Below are 24,949 nucleotides of genomic sequence, written 5' to 3' on the forward strand. Positions count from 1 at the left end.
TATTTCTGCACAATGGGAATCCAGAGAAGCTTTTACAACCATCTGTATTATGACTGCAGAAGCAGTATGTAAATAATTTCAGTGAGAACCCCAAAGTTTGTGAACAAGTCAGGGAGTGCCAAGGACGACATGTCAATTTCAAATATCAAAAATAAATTTTACTTTTCAATGTTACATTAAAGTCTATGAGAATGGACAAATGTCAATATTCAAATATTATAAAAAAAAATTCTAAATATTGGGTTACTATAATAGCAAATGATCATCCCCTTTACAGGGGCTTATACCAGGTTTTATGGATTACCTTGGTGAGAGCTGATAAAATAACATGTTTACTAATCAGTTGTTGTTTTACCTGTGCTCTAAGTTCAGATTCCTCAAAATTGTGGCCTGTTAGGGAGGTCTGAACACAGGTTTTATAAAACCTGTGAGCTATACACCATAGTTATCTATAAGCATTTAAGGGACACTGAACCCCAAATATTTTTTCTTTTGTGATTCAGATAGAGCATGCAAATATTTAAGCAACTCTCTAATTTACTCCTATTATCACATTTTCTTATTCTCTTGGTATCTTTATTTGAAATGCAAGAATGTAAGTTTAGATGCCGGCCCACTTTTGGTGAACAACCTGGGTTGTTCTTGCTGATTGGTGGATAAATTCATCCACCAATAAAAAAGTGCTGTAAAGAGGGCTGAACCAAAAAAAAAGCTTAGATGCCTTATTTTTCAAATAAAGATAGCAAGATAACAAAGAAAAATTGATAATAGGAGTAAATTAGAAAGTTGCTTAAAATTGCATGCTCTATCCGAATCATGAAAGAAAAAAATTGGGTTCAGTGTCCCTTTAATGGAATAATAAAATACACTTGTATATCCCTTTAATGTTAGCAATATAAACTTACCCTTATTTTTCCATAATGCAACTTCGAATTCTAAAACTTAAAGAATTATTTTCCCCAGTTATATATTTTTTTTAGAAATTGTTATTTAGTCTACAAACATTTTCTTCAGCTTGGTATCAGTGAAAATGCAGACGTGTCTCCTTCTATCGCTCTGCATGTACTCAAGGCGAATAACTTCACAAGGCCCCCCGAGAGCATTCCTTAATATAATTTGTGTGCACGGCACAGAAACCTATAGAGATAGTAAGGGGAGGTCAGGACGCAGAATGGTTCATGCTCTCATTCTATCTATCAAACAGAGCAAGACGGCTTTGAACATATGGCATAGAGCAGATTTGCTGTGTCAAATTGAGAGCAATGCTGGTGAAAACAGAGGCTATATTGTGGGAAGATATAATAATTTCATTTCATATGGCAGTAAGTGCCTCTAACTAGCTAAAAAATGCAACACGGAATATCAGAAATATACCTTGGATAAAAGCCACAGTCTACAGGTTTCTGTGCTCTCAGAAGGGAACATCCCCACATGACATAAAGTTCTAATCATGAGTAACTCTACCTGACTTTATAATGACAGTACATCTTCCCAGGGACGAAAACATCAGCAAAACAATACAGTATATAATATATAAGTCTTCAGACAGTAATATCCAATCCAACTTTGTTTTACATTATTCACTTAAAGGTTACAATAATTTTATATATGCTTAGTAAATACACTCCCCGGCCACTTTATTAGGTACACCTGTTCAATTGCTTGGTAACGCAAATTGCTAATCAGCCAGTCACATGGCAGCAACTTAATGCATTTAGGCATCTAGACGTGGTGAAGAAGTATTGCTGAAGTTCAAACCAAGCATCAGAATGGGTAAGAAAGGGGATTTAAGGGACTTATGTGGCATGGTTGTTGGTGCCAGACGGGCTGGTCTGAGTATTTCATAAACTGCTGATCTACTGGGATTTTCACACACAACCAACTCTAGGGTTTACAGAGAATGGTCCGAAAAAAAGAAACTATCCAGTGAGCTTCAGCGGTGTGGATGACAATGCCTTGTTGATGTTAGAGGTCAGAGGAGAATGGGCAGACTGGTTCGAGATGATAGAAAGGCAACTTTGACTGAAATAACCACTCGTTACAACCGAGGTATGCAGCAAAGCATTTGTGAAGCCACAACACGCACAACCTTGAGGCGGATGGGCTACAACAGCAGAAGACCACACCGGGTACCACTCCTGTCAGCTAAGAACAGGAAACTGAGGCTACAATTTACACAGGCTCACCAAAATTGGACAATAGAAGATTGGAAAAATGTTGCCTGGTCTGATGAGTCTCGATTTCAACTGCAACATTCAGATGGTAGGGTCAGAATTTGGCTTAAACAACATGAAAGCATGGATCCATCCTGCCTTGTATAAATGGTTCAGGATGGTGGCGGTGGTGTAATGGTGTGGAGGAAATTTTATTTGCACACTTTGGGCCCCTTAGTACCAATTGATCATCGTTTAAATGCCACAGCCTACCTGAGTATTGTTGCTGACATTGTCCATCCCTTATGACTACAGTGTACCCATCTTCTGATGGCTACTTCCAGCAGCAAAATGCACCATGTCACAAAGCTCAAATAATCTCAAACTGGTTTCTTGAACATGATAATGAGTTCACTATACTCCAATGGCCTCCACAGTCACCAGATCTCAATCCAATAGAGCCTCTTTGTGATGTGGTAGAACGGGAGATTCACATCATGGATGTGCAGCCAACAAATCTGCAGCAACTGTGTGTTGCTATCATGTCAATATGAACCAAAATCTCTGAGGAATGTTTCCAACACCTTGTTGAATCTTTACCACAAAGAATTAAGGCAGTTCTGAAGGCAAAAGGGGGTCCAACCCGGTACTGGCAAGGTGTACCTAATAAAGTGGCCAGTGAGTGTATATCAGCAATTGCATTGCAAAAGATCTGCAGACAAAATTAATATTTGAAAAGTGTTTCCAAGTCGTTAATTTTGCATCAAAAATTTGCATTGTTTTGCAGTTCAGGGACATATCCTTTGGAAAACCTCTTAAGAATATTTAAGCAATCTCCTTTAGAGTAGCTAATTAGATACACATTTAAATGAGCGGCTACACTTATCAAGCAATCATTGTGTAGAATGTTGTAAGGTCAGAATTATGGATCATGCAAAAAAAAACAAACAGCCACTCTGGGGAAGTGGGGAAAAAGTAACATTTTAAAAAACAAAACTAGATTAATTTTGTCTCTAAAAATAATAAAATATGTTAAAGGTAACTTTCTAATCCAATCAATTTTGAAATAAATATTTAAGTAGAAATTATCCTGTGTCTCCAGAATTTACCAGAGGTGCTTTATCTGAGTTTTTTATATTCTGCAATGCTATAATATCCAGTGTTTAACTTTGTAATAAACCTTGTGCTATTCTGGCTCTTAGGTTCCCTGTATTTTTATTTTATACTTTAGTACCTGCCCCTGTTATTACGTGCTACACCCACTGTGATTCCAATTTCCAGGACTTCATTGATAACATTGGAGTTGGTTAGATGTTGGTGTGCGTGTCATCTGGAATTCTGCATTGTTCCGGTAAAGCGTTCAGTTTTAAGAGGCTTTTAAATTTACTTTTATTATCAAAGTTAATTTGTTCACTTGGTATCCTTTGTTAAAATAGCATACCTAGGTATGCTCTAGAGCAGGAATATACTACTGGGAACTAGCTGGTGATTGGTGGCTAAACACATATGCTTTTGTCATTGGCTCACCATATGTATTTAGCTAGCTCCCAGTAATGCAATGCTGCACTGAAACTAGCTTTGGCTACGTGTTTAACTATTTTAAAGGGGTTAAACACATATATAAAAGCAATAGCTATAATAAAATGCTTTAACACATTACAAACATTTTCATTTTCACATTTATGTCTATTTACGGTCCCTTAAAGGAATAGTCTAGTTAAAATTAAACTTTCAGAATTCAGATAGCACAGGCAATTTAAGAAACTTTCTAATTTACTCATATTATCAATTTTTCTTTGTTCTCTTGGTATCTTCATTTGAATGTAAGCTTAGGAGCCGGACCATTTTTGGTTAAGAACCTGGGTAGCGTTTGCTGATTGGTGGCTACATTTAGACACCAATCAGAAAGTACTACCCAGGTGCTGAACAAAAAAATGGGCCGTCTCCTAAGTTTACATTCTTGCTCTTTCAAATAAAGATACCAAGAGAATGAAGAAAAATTGCATGCGCTATCTGAATCATGAAAGAAAAAAAATTGGGTTTTCATATCCTTTTAAATACAGCTTTCATGTACTTTTAAAAATATTCTGCAGTATTCATCTACCGTATAAAAATGCAAACTCTTTTTACCATTCAGCACAAACTTCTACCATGACTGATAAAAGATGGTGTATATAATGTTTAAAATTAATTAGTGGAAGGTTAAGAAAAAAGGCAGAACTTTAAAGAGACTAAGAAACGCTGCCTTACAAATTACAATGTATCATTTTCGATGAGAGCGCAGCGAAAATAGCTTCTAACACCCACACACAGCAAAAAAGTAACTTCAATTCGCACAGCATCCTTAAAATTATAAAGGATGCATTTCAGCATAAACTGTTGTTAACGGAGTAGCTTTCAGAATCGCTCATTAACACCTCTTAAAACACACTCTAAACAAACAACAATGGAATACAGCATGCATTTTTCAAAACTAAAAATTAATGTTCTCAAAATAATAGGACTTCTAACATTGTGAATCACAAAGTAGACAGTATATGCAGTCAAAAATTGATCATAGTCTGGGAGAATGTGTCCACATATAATTAAGTCCAGCAGGACATAGATTGAATTTCCCCGTAGGCTGGTACCTCTCATTGGGCCAGTTACATACAGAACGGTTTTATTTTCAGATATATAGTAGATAAAGGGCTAAATTTGAAAATCTATAACCACAAAGATTAATCTTTTCCCACAATTTCTGTCTTCAGCAATTCCCATCAAACAGTTTCCTCTGTGTGTGTGTATGTATATAATATAAATAGATATATATATATATATATATTATATATAAATATACATACAGTATATATATAAATAGTATATATATTATATATATATATATATGCGTATATACAGTATGTGTATATACAGTTATGTGTATATATATATAGTGCGTATATACAGTATGTGTATATATATATTATATATATATATATATATATATGCGTATATACAGTATGTTGTATATATATATATATATATATATATATATATATATATATATAATATATATATATATATATATAATATATAAACAAATATAAAATGTAGATATATAGGGATATTAGAGTTCATTTTTATATATGAACCGTATACATAACAATTAAAAGCATTTAAACTATCATTTTGTTAGTGAAATTACACAGTATTGTCTGCTGCTTTGGAATGTTCAGGTACTTTAATCATTTAAAAATGAAAATTAGAAATCATAAAGGTTTTACACCTTGTACCCACAAAAGGATACAGGAATATCAGGCAATGAGCAAGCCGCAGCATGTGATACTATTAATAAACATTACATGCGCATAACACACGCTTGTGCCACAGCTAATATTTACTTATACATTTCCCTGTACAATTCCAAACAAGTTACAAAATGTGTGCATGTGATAAAAGGGACGTAAAGCTAAGCATTTATTTCCCTATATAACATTAAAGGGATAGGAAAGTTCAAGTTTAACCTGCATTGATTCATATAGAGCATGGTGATTTTAAACACTTTTAATTCACTTCTAGTTTTCAAATGTGCTTCGTTCTCTTAGTATCCCTTGTTAAAAAATGAATACGCAGATATCATACACTAGTGGGAGCTGCTGCTAATTGGTGCCTGCACACATTTGTCTCTTGTGATTGGCTAAATAGATATTTTCAGCTTCCTGTCACTGTCAGTAGTGCAATGCTGTCCCTTCAGCAATGGATAACAAGAGAATGAAGACAATTTGATAATATAATTAAATTGGAAAGCTGTTTAAAATTGTACGTTCTATCTGAATTATAAAAGAATATGTTGGGGTTTACTATCCCTTTAATATTATACATAGTGAAAAATGATCTTTTATTATTTGTTCTCCCTGTTTTTATATCTGAAAATTGTATTTTGTTTTCTCACTGCCCCTAGAAAGGAGAGTGTGCATTTCATAGAATTAAGAACCCTGCATTTCATTCATGCTCCACAGTGATCTCTTATTTATGTCTACACCTAACTGGTAACAGAAAAGGAGATAAGATAAACAACATCCAAGTGGCCTTTAAAAGGGTGTGTTTTAGCACTGCAAAACACTGTATTTTTTCTAATTTGGTATATATATACATATATATACACATATATATATATATATACATACACACACACATACAAAGATATCTAGATGAAATAAATAGACAGATAGATAGATAGATAGATAGATAGATAGAATGATAGATAGACAGATGGACAGACAGAGAGCGAGAGAGAGATAGATGACAGATAGATGATGGATAGATAGACAGACAGACAGAGAGCGAGAAAGATGATAGATAGATATTTAGATAGATAAATAGATAAATAAACTCATTTATTGTGGCTTCTTATGGCAGTGGTATATTGTGCAGCCCTAGATAATTCCTGGTTTGCTTATTAATGTTATATACTTACTGTCTTTCAAAGAGCTGAATTTATCAAGCTCAAATATCCACCCTGATTGACAAGCCCTGCTCTTGAACAATTTTGTTGCACAAGAACAGGGGCAGAGCTACACAAGTAATTGCTTGTGGAAAGTTAAAGGAACATAAAACCCAAACATTTTCTTTCATGACTCATATAGAATTCAAATTTGAACAATAAGGTTAGGCTATTGTTCCTCCGCGAAGTGAGCCTGTATACACCCACTTACTCTTTGGCGCTGTCCTCTATGCCCTTATTCCATGACTCATATAGAACATATCATTTTAAACATTTCATTGTTCCTCAATTATCAAATTTTCTTTGTTTTCTTGTTATCCTTTGTTTTTAAATCAGGAAGATAAACTCAGGAGTGTGCACATGTCTGCAGAACTATTTCCTGTCATGTAAAGCTCCAGACTTGTGCAAGCTACCTATCTAGATATCTCTTCAACAAAGAATAACCAAGAATGAAGTAAATTTGATAATAGAAGTAAATTGGAAACTCTTTTTTAAAACTATATTTTCTATCTCTATCGTGAAAGAAATATTTTGGGATTCATGTCCCTTTAAATGCTGCTTTGTGTGTAAGGGTGTATGACATTATTTAATCTACTTCTTTGTATTCTAAAAATAATAGTAGTAATTTTATTACAATAAAAGTTCAGTACACACAATTGATTGTAGTCAAACAGAGCAAGCCAATAAGCCAAATACGTTTATAAGCTTCCAATGAAATATTTTGTGTTTAGACAATATTTTCAATGCAGAGCAGAAAACTGCTGATATCTGATATCCTAATAATTGGAAGAAAAATTGGTGTGCTTTATCAGGCAAGAAAGGAATTCTGACAAGCACAAGATAAATTGAACAAACCCTGAGTTATTCAATTACACATGCAAGAAAGTAGTTGTTCAGGGAGATATAGATTTTAATGGCTGATACCTACCAATAGGTCAAGGTAATTTGCCAATTTGCTTTAAAAAAGGGACATAATAGGTCATTTTTTTTAACTATGCGTAGTATATATCAGCAATTAATCACTGCACTGCAAATTATCTGCGTACAAAATACATGTTTTAAACGCTGGTACAATATACACCTCAGGAAAAGTCTCTTAAAGGACCAGTAAATACGGTAGATTTGCATAAACAACACATACATTATAAAAAGACAATGCAATGGCATTCATTAAGCAGTGGATGCTACTTCGGAGCCCCATAGTTTCAGGTCTGCCAGAAACGGAAGTTAAAGCGACACTGTACCCAAATTTTTTCTTTCGTGATTCAGATAGAGCATGACATTTTAAGCAACTTTCTAATTTACTAGTATTATCAATTTTTCTTCATTCTCTTGGTATCTTTATTTGAAATGCAAGAAAGTAAGTTTAGATGCCAGCCCATTTTTGTTGTTCTTGCTGATTGGTGGATAAACTCATCCACCAATAAAAAAGTGCTGTCCAGAGTTCTGAATAAAAAAAAAAAAAGCTTAGATGTCTTCTTTTTAAAATAAAGAGAACAAAGAAAAATTGATAATAGGAACAAATTAGAAAGTGGCTAAAAATTGCATGCTCTATCTGAATAATGAAAGAAAAAATTTGGGTTCAGTGTCCCTTTAAGAAGCAGCGGTCGTAAGACTGTTGCTCCTTAATTTCTAGTGTCGGACTGAAATCATCCCGATCCGATGTGATCGGGATGATTGACGGCTCCTGCTAGTGGCCGATTGGCCAGCAGTGTGAAGGGGGCGGCATTGCAAAAGCATTTCACCAGAAATGCTTGTGCAATGTTAAATTCTGAGAGAGTATGATGTTGTCATCTAGCGAGGTAGAGCGGACATGATTCGGTAATCAAAGTTATGTTTATTTCCACTCCTGTATCATGTGACAGCCATCAGTCAATCACAAATGCATATACGTATATTCTGTGAGTTCTTGCACATGCTCAGTAGGAGCTGGTGAATAAAAAAGTGTAAATATAAAAAGACTGTGCTCATTTTATTAATTTAATTAAATGGTAAAGTTGTTTAAAATTGCATGCTCTGTTTGAATCATGAAAGTTAAATTTTGACTTGAGTGTACCTTTAAATATTTTCTTATTCTCTTATTTCCTATGCTATACTCAGTTAAGGCTAGATATAAATAAGCTCCTGTACTGATTGAGCAATCAACGTGTGAGCTGTTGCAGGGTCAGTTTTTTGAGCCTTCAGGATGCACCACTGCCTATTTGAGAGAAGAAGAAAATCCATAATTTTCAGAGCTACATTTTTTTATGATTCACTTCACTTTTATTATCAAATTTACTTTGTTCTATTTGTATCCTTTGTTGAAAAGGTGTAAGAGTATGCACAAGACTGGAGCAATATATGGCAGCAGTTTTATAACTACACATTTCAAGAACACTAGGTGGCAGCAGTGTTTCCTGTCACTTTCCAGAAAAGTGCACGCTACCTGTGTTGATATCTCTTTAACAAAGAATATTATGAGAAAAAAAGTACATTTTATAATAGACGTAATTTTTTTTTTTTTAATTCTATGCTCTGTCTGAATCTTGAAAAAATGGGGTTTCATATCCCTTTAATTACAGTTGCCTAATCAACAAATGCATAGTAAAAAAAAAATACAATGCAAAAGCACTTAGCCTGAATTTCAAATCAGTAGTAGATTTCTGACAAATTTCACCTGACAAATTTCACCATGTGACAGCCATCAGCCAATCACAAAATGCCTATACATATACTTTAAATTTTTGCACATGCTCAGTACGAACTGGTGCCTAATAAAGTGTGCATATGAAAGATTGCGCACATTTTGAAAATGGAAGTGAACTGGAAAGTGTTTAAAATTGTGTGTCTGAATAATGAAAGTTGAACTTTGACGTCAGTGTTCCTTTAACACTCTCATGATAGAATTATGTATGTCTCACACATTCTTTTTACTTTTTCTCAACAAATTCCTCTAAAAGTGCTGTCCTACTTTTCCTAGTCTCCAAATTTAAGTCATGACCTCTTGTTCTAACATTCACTTTTCTGACCATTACACAATATTTTTTTTTTTCCATTCTGCTGTGCGTTTCAAATACAATCTAACAGTCACTCAAGAGGAATGTTGGAGTTATTGTGAGTGATGTGAGAGTGAAAAGTATTTTAAAAAAAATAATGCTAAATTGTGCTGTATGAAAATATCTGTAAAGAATTCTAAACATTCTTAGACATTTTCCCCTATTTATGTTACTGTGTTCCTTTTTGTCAATTATACTGTCCCCTATACCTAGGGATTAAATGTCCTAGTCTTAACATGTGTGGCACAACACTATATAACAGCCTTCCCCAAATAATCCCTCTTAATAGTATCAAATAAAAAAGACAGATGATGAAGAGTTGGGACAAGACTGTACAGGCAACATACATATAAAACAACATCCACCCATGCATTTTTGTTCTTTGCCCTTAAAGGGACAGTCAACACAAAAATTGTTATTTTTTAAAACAATGGATAACAACTTTACTAAACATTCCCCAGTTTTGCACAACCAACATTCTAATATGATTATATTTTATAACATTTAAACCTCTAAATTTCTGCCTATTTCTAAGCCCCTACAGACAGACTCTTATCACATGCTTTTGATTCGCTTTTCACAACAAGAGACTGCTAATTCATGTGGGCTATATAGATAACATTATGCTCACACCCGTGGGTTGTAGATGACACTGCACTCATTGGCTAAAATGCAAGTCAATAGATAATAAATAGCCATGTGATCAGGGGCTATCAAAAGAGGTTGAGATACAAGGTAATCACAGAGGTTAAAAGTATATTAATATAACCATGTGGGCTGTGCAAAACTGGGGAATAGGTGATAAAGGGATTATTTATCCTTTTAAACAATAAAACATTTTGGAGTTGCGTATGGAGCTCTACAAAGAACCGATAATAATAATAGTAAACATCTTTTAATAATAGGACATTTCTATCGTGTTGGTATAAAATAACCAATCAGCCAAGTATTATCTTGTTTAAAACAAATTCAGGAAGAGAATACAATTTTAAACAACATTCCAATTTACTTCTATTATCTAATTTACTTCATTCTTTTAGATATCCTTTGTTGAAAAAATAGCAATGTAAATGGGTGAGCCAATCACACAAGGCATCTATGTGCAGCCACCAATCAGCAGCTACTGACCCTATCTAGATATGTTTTTCAGAAAAGGATAACAAGAGAATGAAGCAAATTAGATAATAGAAGTAAATTAGAAAGTTGATTCAAATTGCATGCTCTTTCTAAATCATGAAAGAAAAAAATATGGGTTTCATGTTCCTTTAAGTTCTGAAAATTAGAAATTGCTCAATTTTCAGAGCTAAATTACATGGAAATCGGGAAACATAAATAGTTACCTTTTATTGCATAGGTGCTTCCTTACACATAACTTAACAGTTTATATACAAATCTCAAGTTGTTTACTGTCCCTTTAAAGGACCATTAAATACAACAGAACTTCATAGTGTTTATAAATCCTAAACTGGGAGCTCAGCTACTCCTCTACTTTTTATAGGACCTAAATTCACATACTGGTGGTTCCTCTCAGGGACCTCTGGGATTGTGTACCTAATGCACAAAGCTCTTCCCAAGGTTCAATCAGTTACACACCCACAACACCCAGACTGCCTGCAGGTAATGCTTTTTATTTTGAAATAATCAAAAATTCTTGTTTGTGCATAACTGGACCTTAATTCCTTCCCACCGCTAGGATGTTCCATGCCGTCCTAAGCACACTGGTATTTAGTATCCTTAGGACGACATGGAATGTCCTAACCATTCGGCTGTTCCGAAGCCATAATGGCTTCCTAACTGTGATCATGGGCTGGAGGGCGTGCCTAGAAATGATGCGATCGCATGAACGATCGTGTGATTTTAATTTTTTACTTATTTCTTTTTTTTTCCAGCAAAGTAACATCCTTTAAAAATGTAATATATTAAAAAAACAAACTATTTTAAGAACACAAAAAACAAAAAAACAAACAAACAATGTATCTTTAATAAAGAATGACACAGTCATTTATGCAAATTGTGTCATTGTTTCATTTCATACGGTGACTAACATTCCATTAACTTGACTCATTTTAGGCCTGAAACTATTCAAGGTGATGTCCCATACAAATTCTAAATATATAACCTTCTATTTATCACATTCAAGTATTGGCCATGAAAAACCCAGATTAATAGCTAATTGTTAATTAACAGGCCCTCATTACCAAAACATAGAAAACATTCCTGTAAATCAGGGGTGTCCAAACTTTGCTCTCCAGAGGTTTTGGAACTACATTTCCGATGATGCTCAGCCAGCATTTTATCTACCTGAGCATCATGGGAAATGTAGTTCCAAAACCTCTGGAGAGCAAAGTTTGGACAACCCTGCTGTAAATCAAGCTGTTGTGTGCTGCTTCATGTCTTTCACCTGACAAAACAACTCCAATACCGATAATTATGTTTGTGTGTAACTATGTACAATTTCTTCTAGCCGTGGGTGAGTCCTTGTTCATTTTAATTGGGATAAAAAAATAAAACCTGACAACTCTTTAAATTTAAGCTTAATATTTTGATATAAAGGGGCCGAATTATCAAGCTCTGAATGGAGCTTGATGCCTCTGTTTCCGCGCTAGCCTTCAGGCTCACCGGAAAAAGCAGTTATGAAGCATCTTTCTAAAGACTGTTGCTCCATAACTGATCCGCTTTCTCTGAGGCTGCGGTCTTAAATCCGCCCAATCCTATACGATCGGGCTCATTCACACCCCTGCTAGCGGCCGATTGGCCGCAAATCTGCAGGAGGCGGCACTGCACAAGCAGTTCTGGTGAACTGCTTGTGCAATGATAAATGCAGACAGCGTATGCTGTCGGCATTCAGCGATGTCTGTCAGACATGATACCCTACAGCGTATCATGTCCGACAGAAATTGATAAATTGGCCCCAATGTTTTCACATATACTAGCAAGAGCCTATTTTTCCAATGAAAACAGACAACAGTCTTTCCTGAGAAATATCACTACAAATGATTCTCTGGGGTAGATTTATCAAGCAGTGGATGCTGCAATCTACTCCCGAAGTTTCCGGCTTGCCGGAAACTTAAGTTAAGAAGCAGCAGTCGTAAGACTTAACTCATCTGCCACCTCTGATATGGCAGACAGCAATCATCCCGATCAGATACGATCGGGATTATTGACACCCCCTGCTAGCGGCCGGTTGGCCGTGGATGTGCAGGGTGCGGCATTGTACAAGCATTGCACTAGAAATGCTTGTGCAATGATAAATGCTGACAGTGTATGCTGTTGGCAATTATCGATATGTCGGGCGGACATGAGCGGATCATGTCTGTCCGACATTTGATAAATCTATCCCCATGTATTCAAATTCAGATTTTAAAAGGGATTTATATAATGGCAGAAGTCCTTTAATTGTGTAAAACTTAATCTGCCTTTTACCAGTCCATTTTTCAAGCTTGTACAAAAATCCTCTTCAAAGAATGTAAATTCTGCTCAGAGGTAATAACTCTGTCTACATACTTTAGTATCATCAACATACATGGAAATAATGTAATCTAAAAGTTTGGATATACTGTATGTACTATTGACAGCAAAACATATTGGTCAATATTTCCCTGAATGAGTCTTGGCAAGGAAATAGAAAGGTTAAAGGGACAGTCTAGTCAAAATTAAAAGTTTCAGATAGGGCATGCAATTTTAAGCCCTTAAAGGCCGCCTCTTATCTGAATGCATTTGACAGTTTTTCAGAGCTAGGGGGCATTAGTTCATGTTTGCCATATAGATAAAAAAAATTGTGCTTGTTCCCATGGAGTTATTTAGGAGTCAGTACTGTCTGGCTAAAAAGCAAGCCTGTCAAAAAAACTGAAATAAGAGGGCAGTTTGCAGAGCCTCAGATACAAGGTTATTACAGAGGTAAAACATGTATTAATATAACTGTGTTGGTTATGTAAAACTGGGAAATAGGTAATAATGGGTTAAACAGAACAAAAAAAAGGATATTAAAAACAGATGAATTTTTACAGGAATAAATGTATGACAAATAGTGTAATCTTAATCTACTGATCTTTGAGGAAGAAATACTAAATACAGATAATTCTTACTTTTCACACATGTTCCTTACTCTCCGGGATTATCTAACGCACCGCCTTGGGTTGCCATATTTCCACTTTAAAAGAGGACACATGAAAACTACATTTGTCGGGCTTTTTTTAAAGGAACATTATTTCAATTAGTTTCTTTCAACAGCCCCTGACATACATAATGCAACGCTCTAGCCCTTACTGAGTTCTTTTTAAACCTATCCCATAAATTATCTCTATACAGTGTCACTGTTATTTATCCTAAAAAGCACATTGGAGCCAATCACAATAGTTTAGAAAAGTTTATCTAACTATTTTTCTACAGAATTTACCATTAAACTCTATGGGTATTTTTGTAGATAGATAATTTGATAAGCTTTTCTAAGTGACTGTGATCGGCCGCATTGTGCTGTGCAACAAAGCAAAGATTATAAAATTATACTAATTTCAGCGAATGCTTTAAAGAGGCACTCAATTCAAAATAAACTTTTATGATTCAGAAAGAGCATGCAATTTTAAACAACGTGACCCCATACGGCATAAATTCCGCACTAACAATAAAACACATACTACAAAATTGGGTGTAAAGGCCGCAGCCCGCATTTATTAAAATATTAATAATTTAACATTTAACTTAGATAAACTTTAATAACTTAAAACTTTAATAACAAACCAAATAACCTAAGGTGCTTGCCCCCAGAGACGTACCTTCCTCAGGCTTACCGCCAGGTACATTCCCCCACACAACTCTCCCGCCTCATTAGGGAGGTACCACTTTATGTTATCCCCCATTCCACAACAAGCACCCCCGGACCCCGCCTCCTCAAAACCCAATAAACAGGGAGGGAGGGAGGGAACTTCACCCTGCGATTGCAGGGATATAAGATGGAGGACCCACACCACACATCCCCTAAATAACCTAGCCCCCCCAGCTCCACCCCCATCCACACTGCTCCATTGCCTGGATAGGGGTCACCTACCCCTCCGTCGATTCCTCCTCCAGGGCTCATTTCTAATTTACTTCTTTTATCTAATTTGCTTCATTCTCTTGATATTGTTTGCTGAAAAGCATATCTAGATATGCTCTGTAGCGGCTGATTGGTAGATGCACATAGATGCCTTGTGTGATTGGCTCACCAATGTACATTGCTATTTCTTCAACAAAGGATATCTAAAGAATGATGCAAATTAGATAATAGAAGTAAATTGGAATGTTATTTAAAATTGTATTCTCTATTTGAATCATGAAAGACATTTTTTAGTTTTATTGTACCTTTAATTATGGAATTCTGCTGCATTGAGTGGTCCTTTATAAAAGCTAACAAAAAGCAGAATTATAATAAATCTGCACCAGTTAGCTTTTAAAGGCTCATGTTACACATAGCTGACTAAAAAATATCACATATAGAGATATTTTACACCAAAAAATCCTCAGTAACCACATCCCAATGTAGGAGATCTTTAAGAATGTTTTGAGCATCCAATCCATACTAGCAAGGGAGAGATTATAGTGTGAATAAATCATTAATGATGCTGCTTGTCAGTTCCTGAACTCATTATTAATGATACTGATTGGTTGTTCCACGTAGGGAGAAAGACTTACATGGAACTTCTTACGGAGTGTTACTCTGGTGAGCTGATTACAGTTTTAAGAAACAAAACATCCCTGATATACATCATTAGTAGATCATTTATTTCTTATAGTTAAATCAGGGATACATTTGAATTTAAGCAGAGTAACATCCTCCTTTCAAGTACATAGTTTTCATGAGCCCACAGAACTATATAGAAAGATACTGCACATGATAACAGGCTGTAGAGGTTAAGTCACACAAAGTCAGGAGATGTACAGATCTTCCCTGAAGACAGTTTTTTTTTTTTTTTTTTCGAGCTAAATGGTGACCTAAGGTAATCTGCTCCCCCCCAGAAATGCTTCCCTTCCATAATAGATGATAGATGAGCAAAGCAAGAGGCCATCCCTAGCTAAATATTGAAGAAATGACCCCTTCCTTGTGACAATGGAGTCTTGCAACATCTTGCCCTTCCTATCGATCAAAAGCAAACAAGTTTTTTTAAAAAACATTCTGAGGGCTCACAGAGACAATAATACTGATTTGGTGTTTTCAATAAGGTTTTATAGACTTCATAGAATTCATTACTATTAACATTTTTCTATAAATTTACACAATATCTGTTTTAGCCACTAATAGGTCAGGTAAAATGGAAATGGAAACCTCACATAAAAGCCAATTCTTTTTCATCTGTAAAAACATTTTAAATCACAAACTGATATTAATCAAATTCTCTTTTCTTCTTACTAAGGATTTTAGTAAAAGCTAGCACATTGATTTATCTACCACACTATTCTATATATTTTAGTAGTGATTTTTTTTTTGTAGAATGAAGTTTTAATAAGCTTAGGACAAGAATGTAATACTGTGTTTAACCCATTCAGGGAGGAGTTATATAAAGATATGCTTTATTTCCGTGCATCAATGCACATTTTTATACATGATAAACAAACTAAAACTATGTCAACAATTTGTATGTTAAATATTTTAAAAATAGCAAATTTACCTTTACTTTGGCATTTGAAATAGCTGTGGTTTCCTTATCTATACTGAAAGTTTCTATACTTAAGTACTGGCTATAGAAAATCTGTGTAAACATAAACAGCAGAATAAATTACACTCCCAGTGGGCTTTAGAAGAGGTAAATAATATATGCTGATGTTCAAAGGTCCTCCAGCTTAGAAATACATTGTAGTTCAGACTTCATAGGGGCTGAACTCACTAAATATTCAAAAGAAAAAGGGTGGAACTCTCCACTACTGCAAGATCTCTCTCATTTCTATATATGAAGGAGAGACAAGCCAAGTGCAATTCAGCATTGCATGATATGAGAGTTGTGTTACACTTACACTTTGAGCTTTTTATTTTAAATTACTTTAAACTTTAGATTAGGTCCTTTCATGAATAGAATTTAAGCTTTGCACGTTCTCATTTACATTTTAATACATTAAGATTCGGCTCTAGCAGTTATTGTACAAGTTACTATGTACTGTAAATTTGTTTTCCTTTAATGGGCCAGATTACAAGTGGCACACTATTTAGCGCTTTAGCTCGAGCATAAACTTTACTAGAAGAAATCTATGCACGCGTATTAGTCAATTGAGAGAGCAGAAGAATAAAACCTAACACCTATTGCTTGCGCTATGAATATTTCACATTCCAATGTTCTTTACATACAGAACAATGTTATTTTTATTGTAAATACATATATATATATATATATATATATATATGTACATACCTATACCTGTATATTTATCACTATAGATATATAGATTTAGATATCTATTTTACATTAACATTATCAGATATATATAGAAATATATATTTAATTACATATTTTTGTCAAGAACATAGGAATGTAAAAAATGCGTAACGCACTTCAGGGATCACGATTTAGATCCAAATAACCCATATATATATATATATATATATATATATATATATATATATATATATATATATATATATATATAAAAAATTTTTTTACAGTATCTATAATAATTTTTAAAACATTTTATTAATTTTTTAAAAATATTTTATATCTAATATTTCAATAACATTAAGTAAGATTAGTAATGTGTCATTTGCACTAACCCGGCACTAGGGATGGGCGAATGTGTAAATTTCCAAATTTGAATGTCAGAACGAATGTTATTACCGAAATTCGATTTATAAATCCGAATGTTTATAAGAACGAATATGCTTAAAAATTCTATAATCGAATGCTATTTACAGTTTTTGAATGTCACTTTCGAATTCGAATGTTTATAATTATATTGAATGTCCACATTCGAAATTTCGAATTTAACATTCTATTTTACAAATACTATTCAGAAGTTCAAAAGTTCATCTGGTAGGGAGGGAATCTGGTAAATTGATACATAATAGATACACATATATAATTTTGAATGTTTCTATATAGAATATTGCATAATTTGAATATTACATTTAAAGAAAGCATTAGAAATATTATTACAAATATAAATTCAAATTTTTCTAAATTAGTATTTTAGAATGTAATCATAAAATTCGAAACCGAATATTCGAAAATCGAATGTTAGAATGTTATGTAAACATTTGAAATTCAATTTGAACAAACGAATGTGTTAAAATTTGTTTCATTTTTCGAATGTTGCGAAACATTCGCCCATCCCTACCCGGCACCGCGCTAGACCTTAATCGTTCTTTACAAAATAAAATAATGTAATTTGAATGTACAGTATATACACTATAGCCCTTGGCATTTAATCTCATTGTCATATACCATATATCTTTTAACCCTTATCACTTTTTATTAAATGTATATGCTATTTTTTATCAGATAGTGTTTTTTTATGAGTGTAACTGTATTTTTAAATGTATCTATGTTGTGTTAAGTGCAACTTTTTAAACTCACTGCCCTTTACACAATGGTTTCTGTTGAACTAACCAGATGAGCGTAAAATGCGGTTGCACTCTCGCAATCACATTTACTTTCAACTTGTAATATGTGCACTATTTCTGATATTGCTCCCGCACAACAGTTAGCACACCACTTGTAATCTAGCCCAATGTTATTCCAATGAAATGTTATACCAGTTGCAGAGTATAACATGTATGAGAAATAGTGTATTTAAGTTTATTTTTGATTATGAAATAGCTGGGTTTGTTCTTTCAAATCACAACATTTCTGTTCACTCATAGGCTCCTTTAGAAAATCTCTGTCTGCATACCAAAATCCAATACTGATGCAATGATACTCAAAACCTCTTTTCTCAGGTAAAATATTATACAATGATGCTCCAGCAATATGAGATCAAAAGGATTAACTTCTCTAAGGGGCATTCCCTGCATTTCTGTATGTGAAGGAGAGACAAGCCCAATGCAATATAGCAGTGTATGACTTGTTAGTTCTGCTCCATTTACACATTGTGTTTATATTTTATACTTTACACTTCAGATTTCATTTTATTATATTTAAACTTTGCACTTTCTATTTTGTGTTTTATTTTGTATGCAGTAGTGTATTTAGGATTGTGATTTTACAAATTCTAATTATAGTGCTGACTTCACAGACGCAGAACTCAGTGAAGTTTCTAAGAAAAGCTCTCTGGGATAAAAAATGTCACATGATAGAGAGAAGGTAACTGGAAAACCCCTGGGGGTTATATAAAGGCCCAGTTTGCATCAATAACAAATTAAACTGAAATGTTTTCACTACACTTTAAATTGCTTTTGTCTATATTGTAGTATATATTACTTTTCTGTTAGTTTAAATATGCGTTGTGAATTGTAAACAAACTTCAACTGCATAGCTAGTGAAACAATTCAGTGAGACCAGCTTGTTTAAAATGCTTACACAATTTCACAAGACTTGTGAGAGAGCTTCAGACATATCCTGGGAACTCCCTTGTTCAGCCCAGGGAACTGCCCCTGTCCCTCCCACTTTCAGAAAGTGTCAGTTTTAGTTTGCTATGCAGCAAATACAAGGTGCAATGTAATTTGTAAAAGATAAACAGAAATATACAAAGTATGATCCTAATTTGTTAACATAACACAGAAACTTTCAAAACATAATCATAATTTGTACAATTACTGCTAGAGCCAAACCTAAATGTATTAAAATATAAATGATAACCTGCAAAGCTTAAATGCTATAGTACTAAAACTACCCAATCTAAAGCATAAAGTCATCTAAAATAAAAAGCACAAAGTGTAACTGTAAAAAAAGTCTCATATCATGCAATGCTGTTATGCCCTGGACTTGTCTCTCCTTAAAGGGACAGTCTAGTCAAAATTAAACTTTCATTATTCAGATAGGACATGTAATTTTAATTAACTTTCCAATTTACTGTTATCATCAAATTTGCTTTTTTTTCTCTTGGTATTCTTAGTTGAAACTAAACCTAGGTAGGCAGATATGCTAATTTCTAAGCCCTTGATGGCTGCCTATAATCACATGCTTTTTAAATTGCTTTTCAAAACAAAAGACTTGATAGTTCATGTCTGCCATATAGATAACACTGTGTTCAAGCAAAAAAAGTTATTTAAGATTTAGCACAACACAATGCTAAATGCAAGTCAATAGATAATAAATAGTCACAGTCATGTGATCAGGGGGCTGTCAGAAGGTTCTTAAATACAAGGTAATCACAGAGGTAAAAAGTATATTAATATAACAGTGTTGGTTATGCAAAACTAGGGTATGGGTAATAAAGGGGTTATTTATCTTTTAAAATAATAACAGTTCTATTGTAGACTGTCGATTTAATATAGAAATGAGAGAGATTGTGCAGTGCTAGAGAGTTCCACCCTTTTTCTTTTGAATATTCAGTGAGTTCAGCCTCTCTGAAGTCTGAACTGTAATTTCTTTCTAAGCTGGACGACCTTTGAATATCAGGGCCTCAGAGAGAACAATTGAAAGTTGACAATTTATTACTTACCTCTCCTAAAGCCCACTGGGAGTTTAATTTCTTCTGCTGTCTATGTTTACAAAGTTTTTCTATAGCCAATACTTAAGTATAGAAACTTTCAGTATTGATAGGGAAACCACAGGCTAAATCAGCTATTTCAAATGCCAAATTAAAGATACATTTTCTATTTCTAAAATATTTAATATACTCCAGCAGGTCAAAGGATCATTGGAAACAAATTAAAGAGGTAAAAAAATTAGGGTATTTGGCCCATTTAAAAAGTAGACCAACTGTACACAGAGCTCACAAATATCACACATTTTGCAGTACAGGTAGCCCTCAGTTTACGCCGGGGTTAGGTTCCAGAAGGAATGGCTGTAAATCAAAACCGTTGTAAATTGAAACCCAGTTTATAATGTAAGTCAATGGGAAGTGAAGGAGTTAGGTTCCAGACACCTCTCAAAATTTTCATAAGTAACACCTAATACATTATTTTTAAAGCTTTGAAATGAAGACTTTAAATGCTAAACAGCATTATAAACCTAATACAATAATAAAAAAACAACACAGAATATATAATAAGTTAAATGAACAAAAATATTTGCTAAACAGCATTATAAACCTAATAAAATAATCACACAACACAGACTTCACTTGCATTTTCCTGCAAACAGTTCTTTTTATGCATTCCAATCTGGACTGATTTATAGACAGGGAGTTCTTGTTCCTTTTAAATCTGCTTGATAGCTCAGGTCTGGTTAAACTGATTAATTTCAGCTTGCTTGGCTTTGCTGCAACACAAGCGGACAGCTCCACCTACTGTTTTTTTTTAATAAATGCACTGCTTCTCAATGCTTTTCAATAGCAGCCACATGACTGGAAAAAAAGGCTGTTATTCTGAAACGGTGTAAATTGAACCGTTGTAAAACGAGGGCCACCTGTATTCTACAGTTTGGGAGTTCTGCTCCACTATATGTCCTGCTGTTTCCCTTTCAGGGTAAGTATCTTTCCACAGCAAAATGCCCAGGCTCCGCCCATGTCCTATCTTGACTTTAACAAATCCTGCCCACAGTTCACATGTCTCCATCCCCTACCATTTCCAGAAAGCCTGTGTGAAAAGTAGTGGGGTATGTATGTATATATACACAGGGGAATCAAAATAAAATGTACCCATCAGAAAAAATACTGGTCCATGGAAAATGTTCCCCCATTGATAAAGATAGGCCAAAGAGGTGTTTAAAATTTCTTTAACCCCTTAACTACATGGATGTACCCTGTATGTCACATGTCCTTAAGGGGATTGTAGCCCAGCATTAGTGCAGATATTACCAAAAGCGTTGAGATGCACTATTACATGCCTTACTCCAGGAGGCATTTGCAATAGCGCAGTTTCCCCAATGTCAGCGAGAGCTGCACTATTTAACCAATTAATGTAAAAATGACAGCATTTAAGGGATTAATGATTATCTCTACAAATTATATTGCAAAATATACAATATAATATAACATTTTTCAGACACAAGACTGTATATTTCAAAATTCTTTAGACAAGAGCAATATATAAATACTCCTTCATTTTTTATCTTTAAGTACATATTCAGATGTAACATATCTTTTATTCCTAGATGTAACTTTACGTTTATGATAAATTGCGCAATAAACTGTTGTAAATATATCAAGAAAAATGGAAAAAGAAAACACATTATTCCATCTGCCATATTATTCTATCTAAGACAGCGGTAATATTCACAGGTGCTTAGAAAAATGATTGTGCTTTGAGACTATTATTATTAGCACAACTATGTACAGATTGTATATTATTCCAACTAGCAGCTGTGATTGCAAAGGTGTATTGTCTGTATTGATCTAGGCATTAGCTCTTCTGTAGTTTGAGTAGTCTTAACTATGGAAAAATAAAAAGCCATGTTTTTAATCTTTAAAAACTGAGATTTTGTAAATGATAAAAACAGAAACTGAACACTAAGATATAGGCGCCATGTACTATGAGGCGGGCGGACAGCTTCTTAACTCGCGAAGCTGTCCGCCCGCCTCCGCTACACACGGGCAGCGGATCTATTGATCCGCTTGCCCGTATGTACCATTACACACTCATTGGAGTGTGTAATGCCGCCCCTTCAATCGCGCGACCAATCACGCGACTGAAGGGGCTGTCAATCACCGAGAGCGAGCGTGCTCTCTGTGATTTTACTTCGCCACCTAAGAGGTGGCGTAGGCTGTAGGAAGCAGCGGTCTAATGACCGCTGCTTCTTACATTGCGGGAAGCAGGCTTGCATATGCGAACCTGCCCCGCAAAGGCTCCGGAGCAGCTTTCGCTGCTTCGTACATGGAGCCCATAATGTAAAGGGACAGTGAATGTAAAAAATATTCAAATTGAACTAATTATAACTGTGATAGCTCTTCAAAGGGACAGTTTACACCAATTTTCATATAACTGCATATAATAGACACTACTATAAAGAAGAATATGCACAGATACTGATCTAAAAATCCAGTGTAAAACCTTTTAAAAACTTATTTAGATGCTCCAATTTTAGCACTATTGATTAGGTTTGGAGGAACACCCAGGGAAAGTGGCTAAATTGAAGCTCCCAGCTTAGCATTTTTGATGAGATAGATTGGTACACCCACTGAAAGGGTCTGGGTAAACAAAAAGAACAAACAACCCCCCCCCCTTACCTGCATATGAAAATACAGGTAACATAAAAAGGAGCGAGAAGTCTGTAAATGATCATATACATCTGGCACTGTGGGGCTTGGTTAGCATTCTAAAAATCAGCACAATGTTCTAAAAAAATAAGCAAAACTATACATTTTTATAAAACCTGGGCTATATAAATGGATCATCAACAAAACATTAATGCAAAGATAAATCTAGCGTACAATGTCCCTTTAAGTTACATCTAGAATTGCTCTATTTTATTTTAAATATTGACTTTTAATATCTTTCCTGGAAGGCTTTTCTAGCCGCCCCCATGCCCTCAGGGTATTTTTATGCTAATATTCTGCATGGGTACAGCCAGCCAGGATGTGACTTGTAGTGGCGTTCATTAGCTATAACGCACTATGTATTGTACATAGGTTTTGATCAGTGGCAAGGGAGGTGATGGGAGGTTCTGTGTACACTTATTATTTACTGTAGCACTCCCCGAAATTCTAAAGGTGCCACCTGCCCTGAATTTGCAAAGAGGTGACTTTTTTACACATTTAGTAGTCTTTGCAGAATCATGTCAAAGGAAAAGGAAAGAGAACAGGTACTTAAAAAAACTAAATGGTGGAAGGAGTAGTAGGAGTTGAGGATCCCATCAGTACCCCTTGATATTTAATATTTCACTCCAAAGTATTATGGTCTAGAAGGGCCCCAAGTTGGCAGGTGTCCATTATTTAAATAGACAGTCAACCATTTCAACATTATGTCCAGTAAAATATATATGAGAAAAACTGAATACTTTGCTGATTTGGTCTGATCAGATGTCTGACGTGGACATATCATGAGAGGAGCTACAAACCATGAGTGTCTTTTCAAGTTTGGTTTATAAAACTAAAAGGGGATGGAGGTAATAAGGTCTCATTTGAGTTTCTTTGAGAGCATTTTATTGACTGGTGTTTCAGGGTCAATGTGTCTGATCAAGAAACCTTTAACCAATTTTCCCCTGTTCACCAGCCAATCGGTCATCCATTTTTTAAATATATTTTTTGCTTGACAGATGGCAACAGTAATCAGACATACATTCAGTAATTAAGGAGTATATCTTTCTATAGTTGCTGAAAATAGAATTTAAGTTCTGACAAAAAAAACATATAAATGACCAAGTGTCTAAAAAACTCCTATGTCTTAATAGCAGACATTTTTATTGTAGCAGACCATTATGGAAGACATTTTCTTGCAAGTTTGAGGAAACTTCTGTTTTGCCCCACCAACTCTCCCCTCATCAAATCCAATATACCTGGAAACTGAATACAATTAAATAATACAAAAAAGCACAATTAAGTAGAAAAAACAAACAAACAAAAAAAAGTGCATGTTTCTTTGGAAAGTTGTGCATAAAGAAAATGGGGAAAAAGGCTGTCCAAAGAGGCACAGCAGTGTCTGTCATATGTATTTCATGTCCCTCAAATGTATTTCACTTATCCCCTCAAAAAATTTGTATATTATGTCTTAGAGTAATTTAGGCCAGGCTAAATAATAATAATAATAATAATAATAATAATAATAATAATAATAATAATACAATTGTTTGCTGGTTGTTTCCCTGGGGTAATTTTAAGATAAATTGCAACTTAATTTAGGAAAAAGTATCAGTATCAACAAAAATGTTTAAAAACTTTATAAATAAATCAGACAACAATAAAGAGAGAAACATTTCATGAGAATGAAGGATATCAGAGACTCTCAGTGCGTAAAAAGAGTCCTGCTGGGGGAGATAAAATTATATTACTTTCAACTACAATTAAATTGCAAAAACAAACTTATATTTTTGTGTAAACCACGCTATCCTAGTTACATTATATTAATAATGGATGCTGTAGGGGGATAAGGGAAAATGCATTCTGGGAGTTGTTGTCCTACCATTGCTCCTCTGTTAAAGTATTTAAAGGTTGTGAGACTGCCAGTCCTACAAATACAGTTTAAGAACATATTCTCCAGAGTGCAGTAAAGCACACAATAGCATTTAAGGTGAAAATGTACAGCGCATATAGACAAGACAAAAAGATGACAACCTTACAGG

The 24,949-nt window shown here is 34.5% G+C and overlaps 1 protein-coding gene across 1 annotated transcript in view; it reads right to left on the reverse strand.

Moving 5' to 3' along the window:
* LRRTM4 (leucine rich repeat transmembrane neuronal 4) overlaps nt 1–24,949 on the reverse strand; it is a 975,428-nt gene that overhangs the window by 892,818 nt on the left and 57,661 nt on the right. The gene's annotated exons all lie outside the window — the stretch shown is intronic.

The sequence above is a fragment of the Bombina bombina genome, chromosome 6, assembly GCF_027579735.1.
Source record: "Bombina bombina isolate aBomBom1 chromosome 6, aBomBom1.pri, whole genome shotgun sequence".
NCBI classification, from domain to species: Eukaryota; Metazoa; Chordata; class Amphibia; order Anura; family Bombinatoridae; genus Bombina; species Bombina bombina.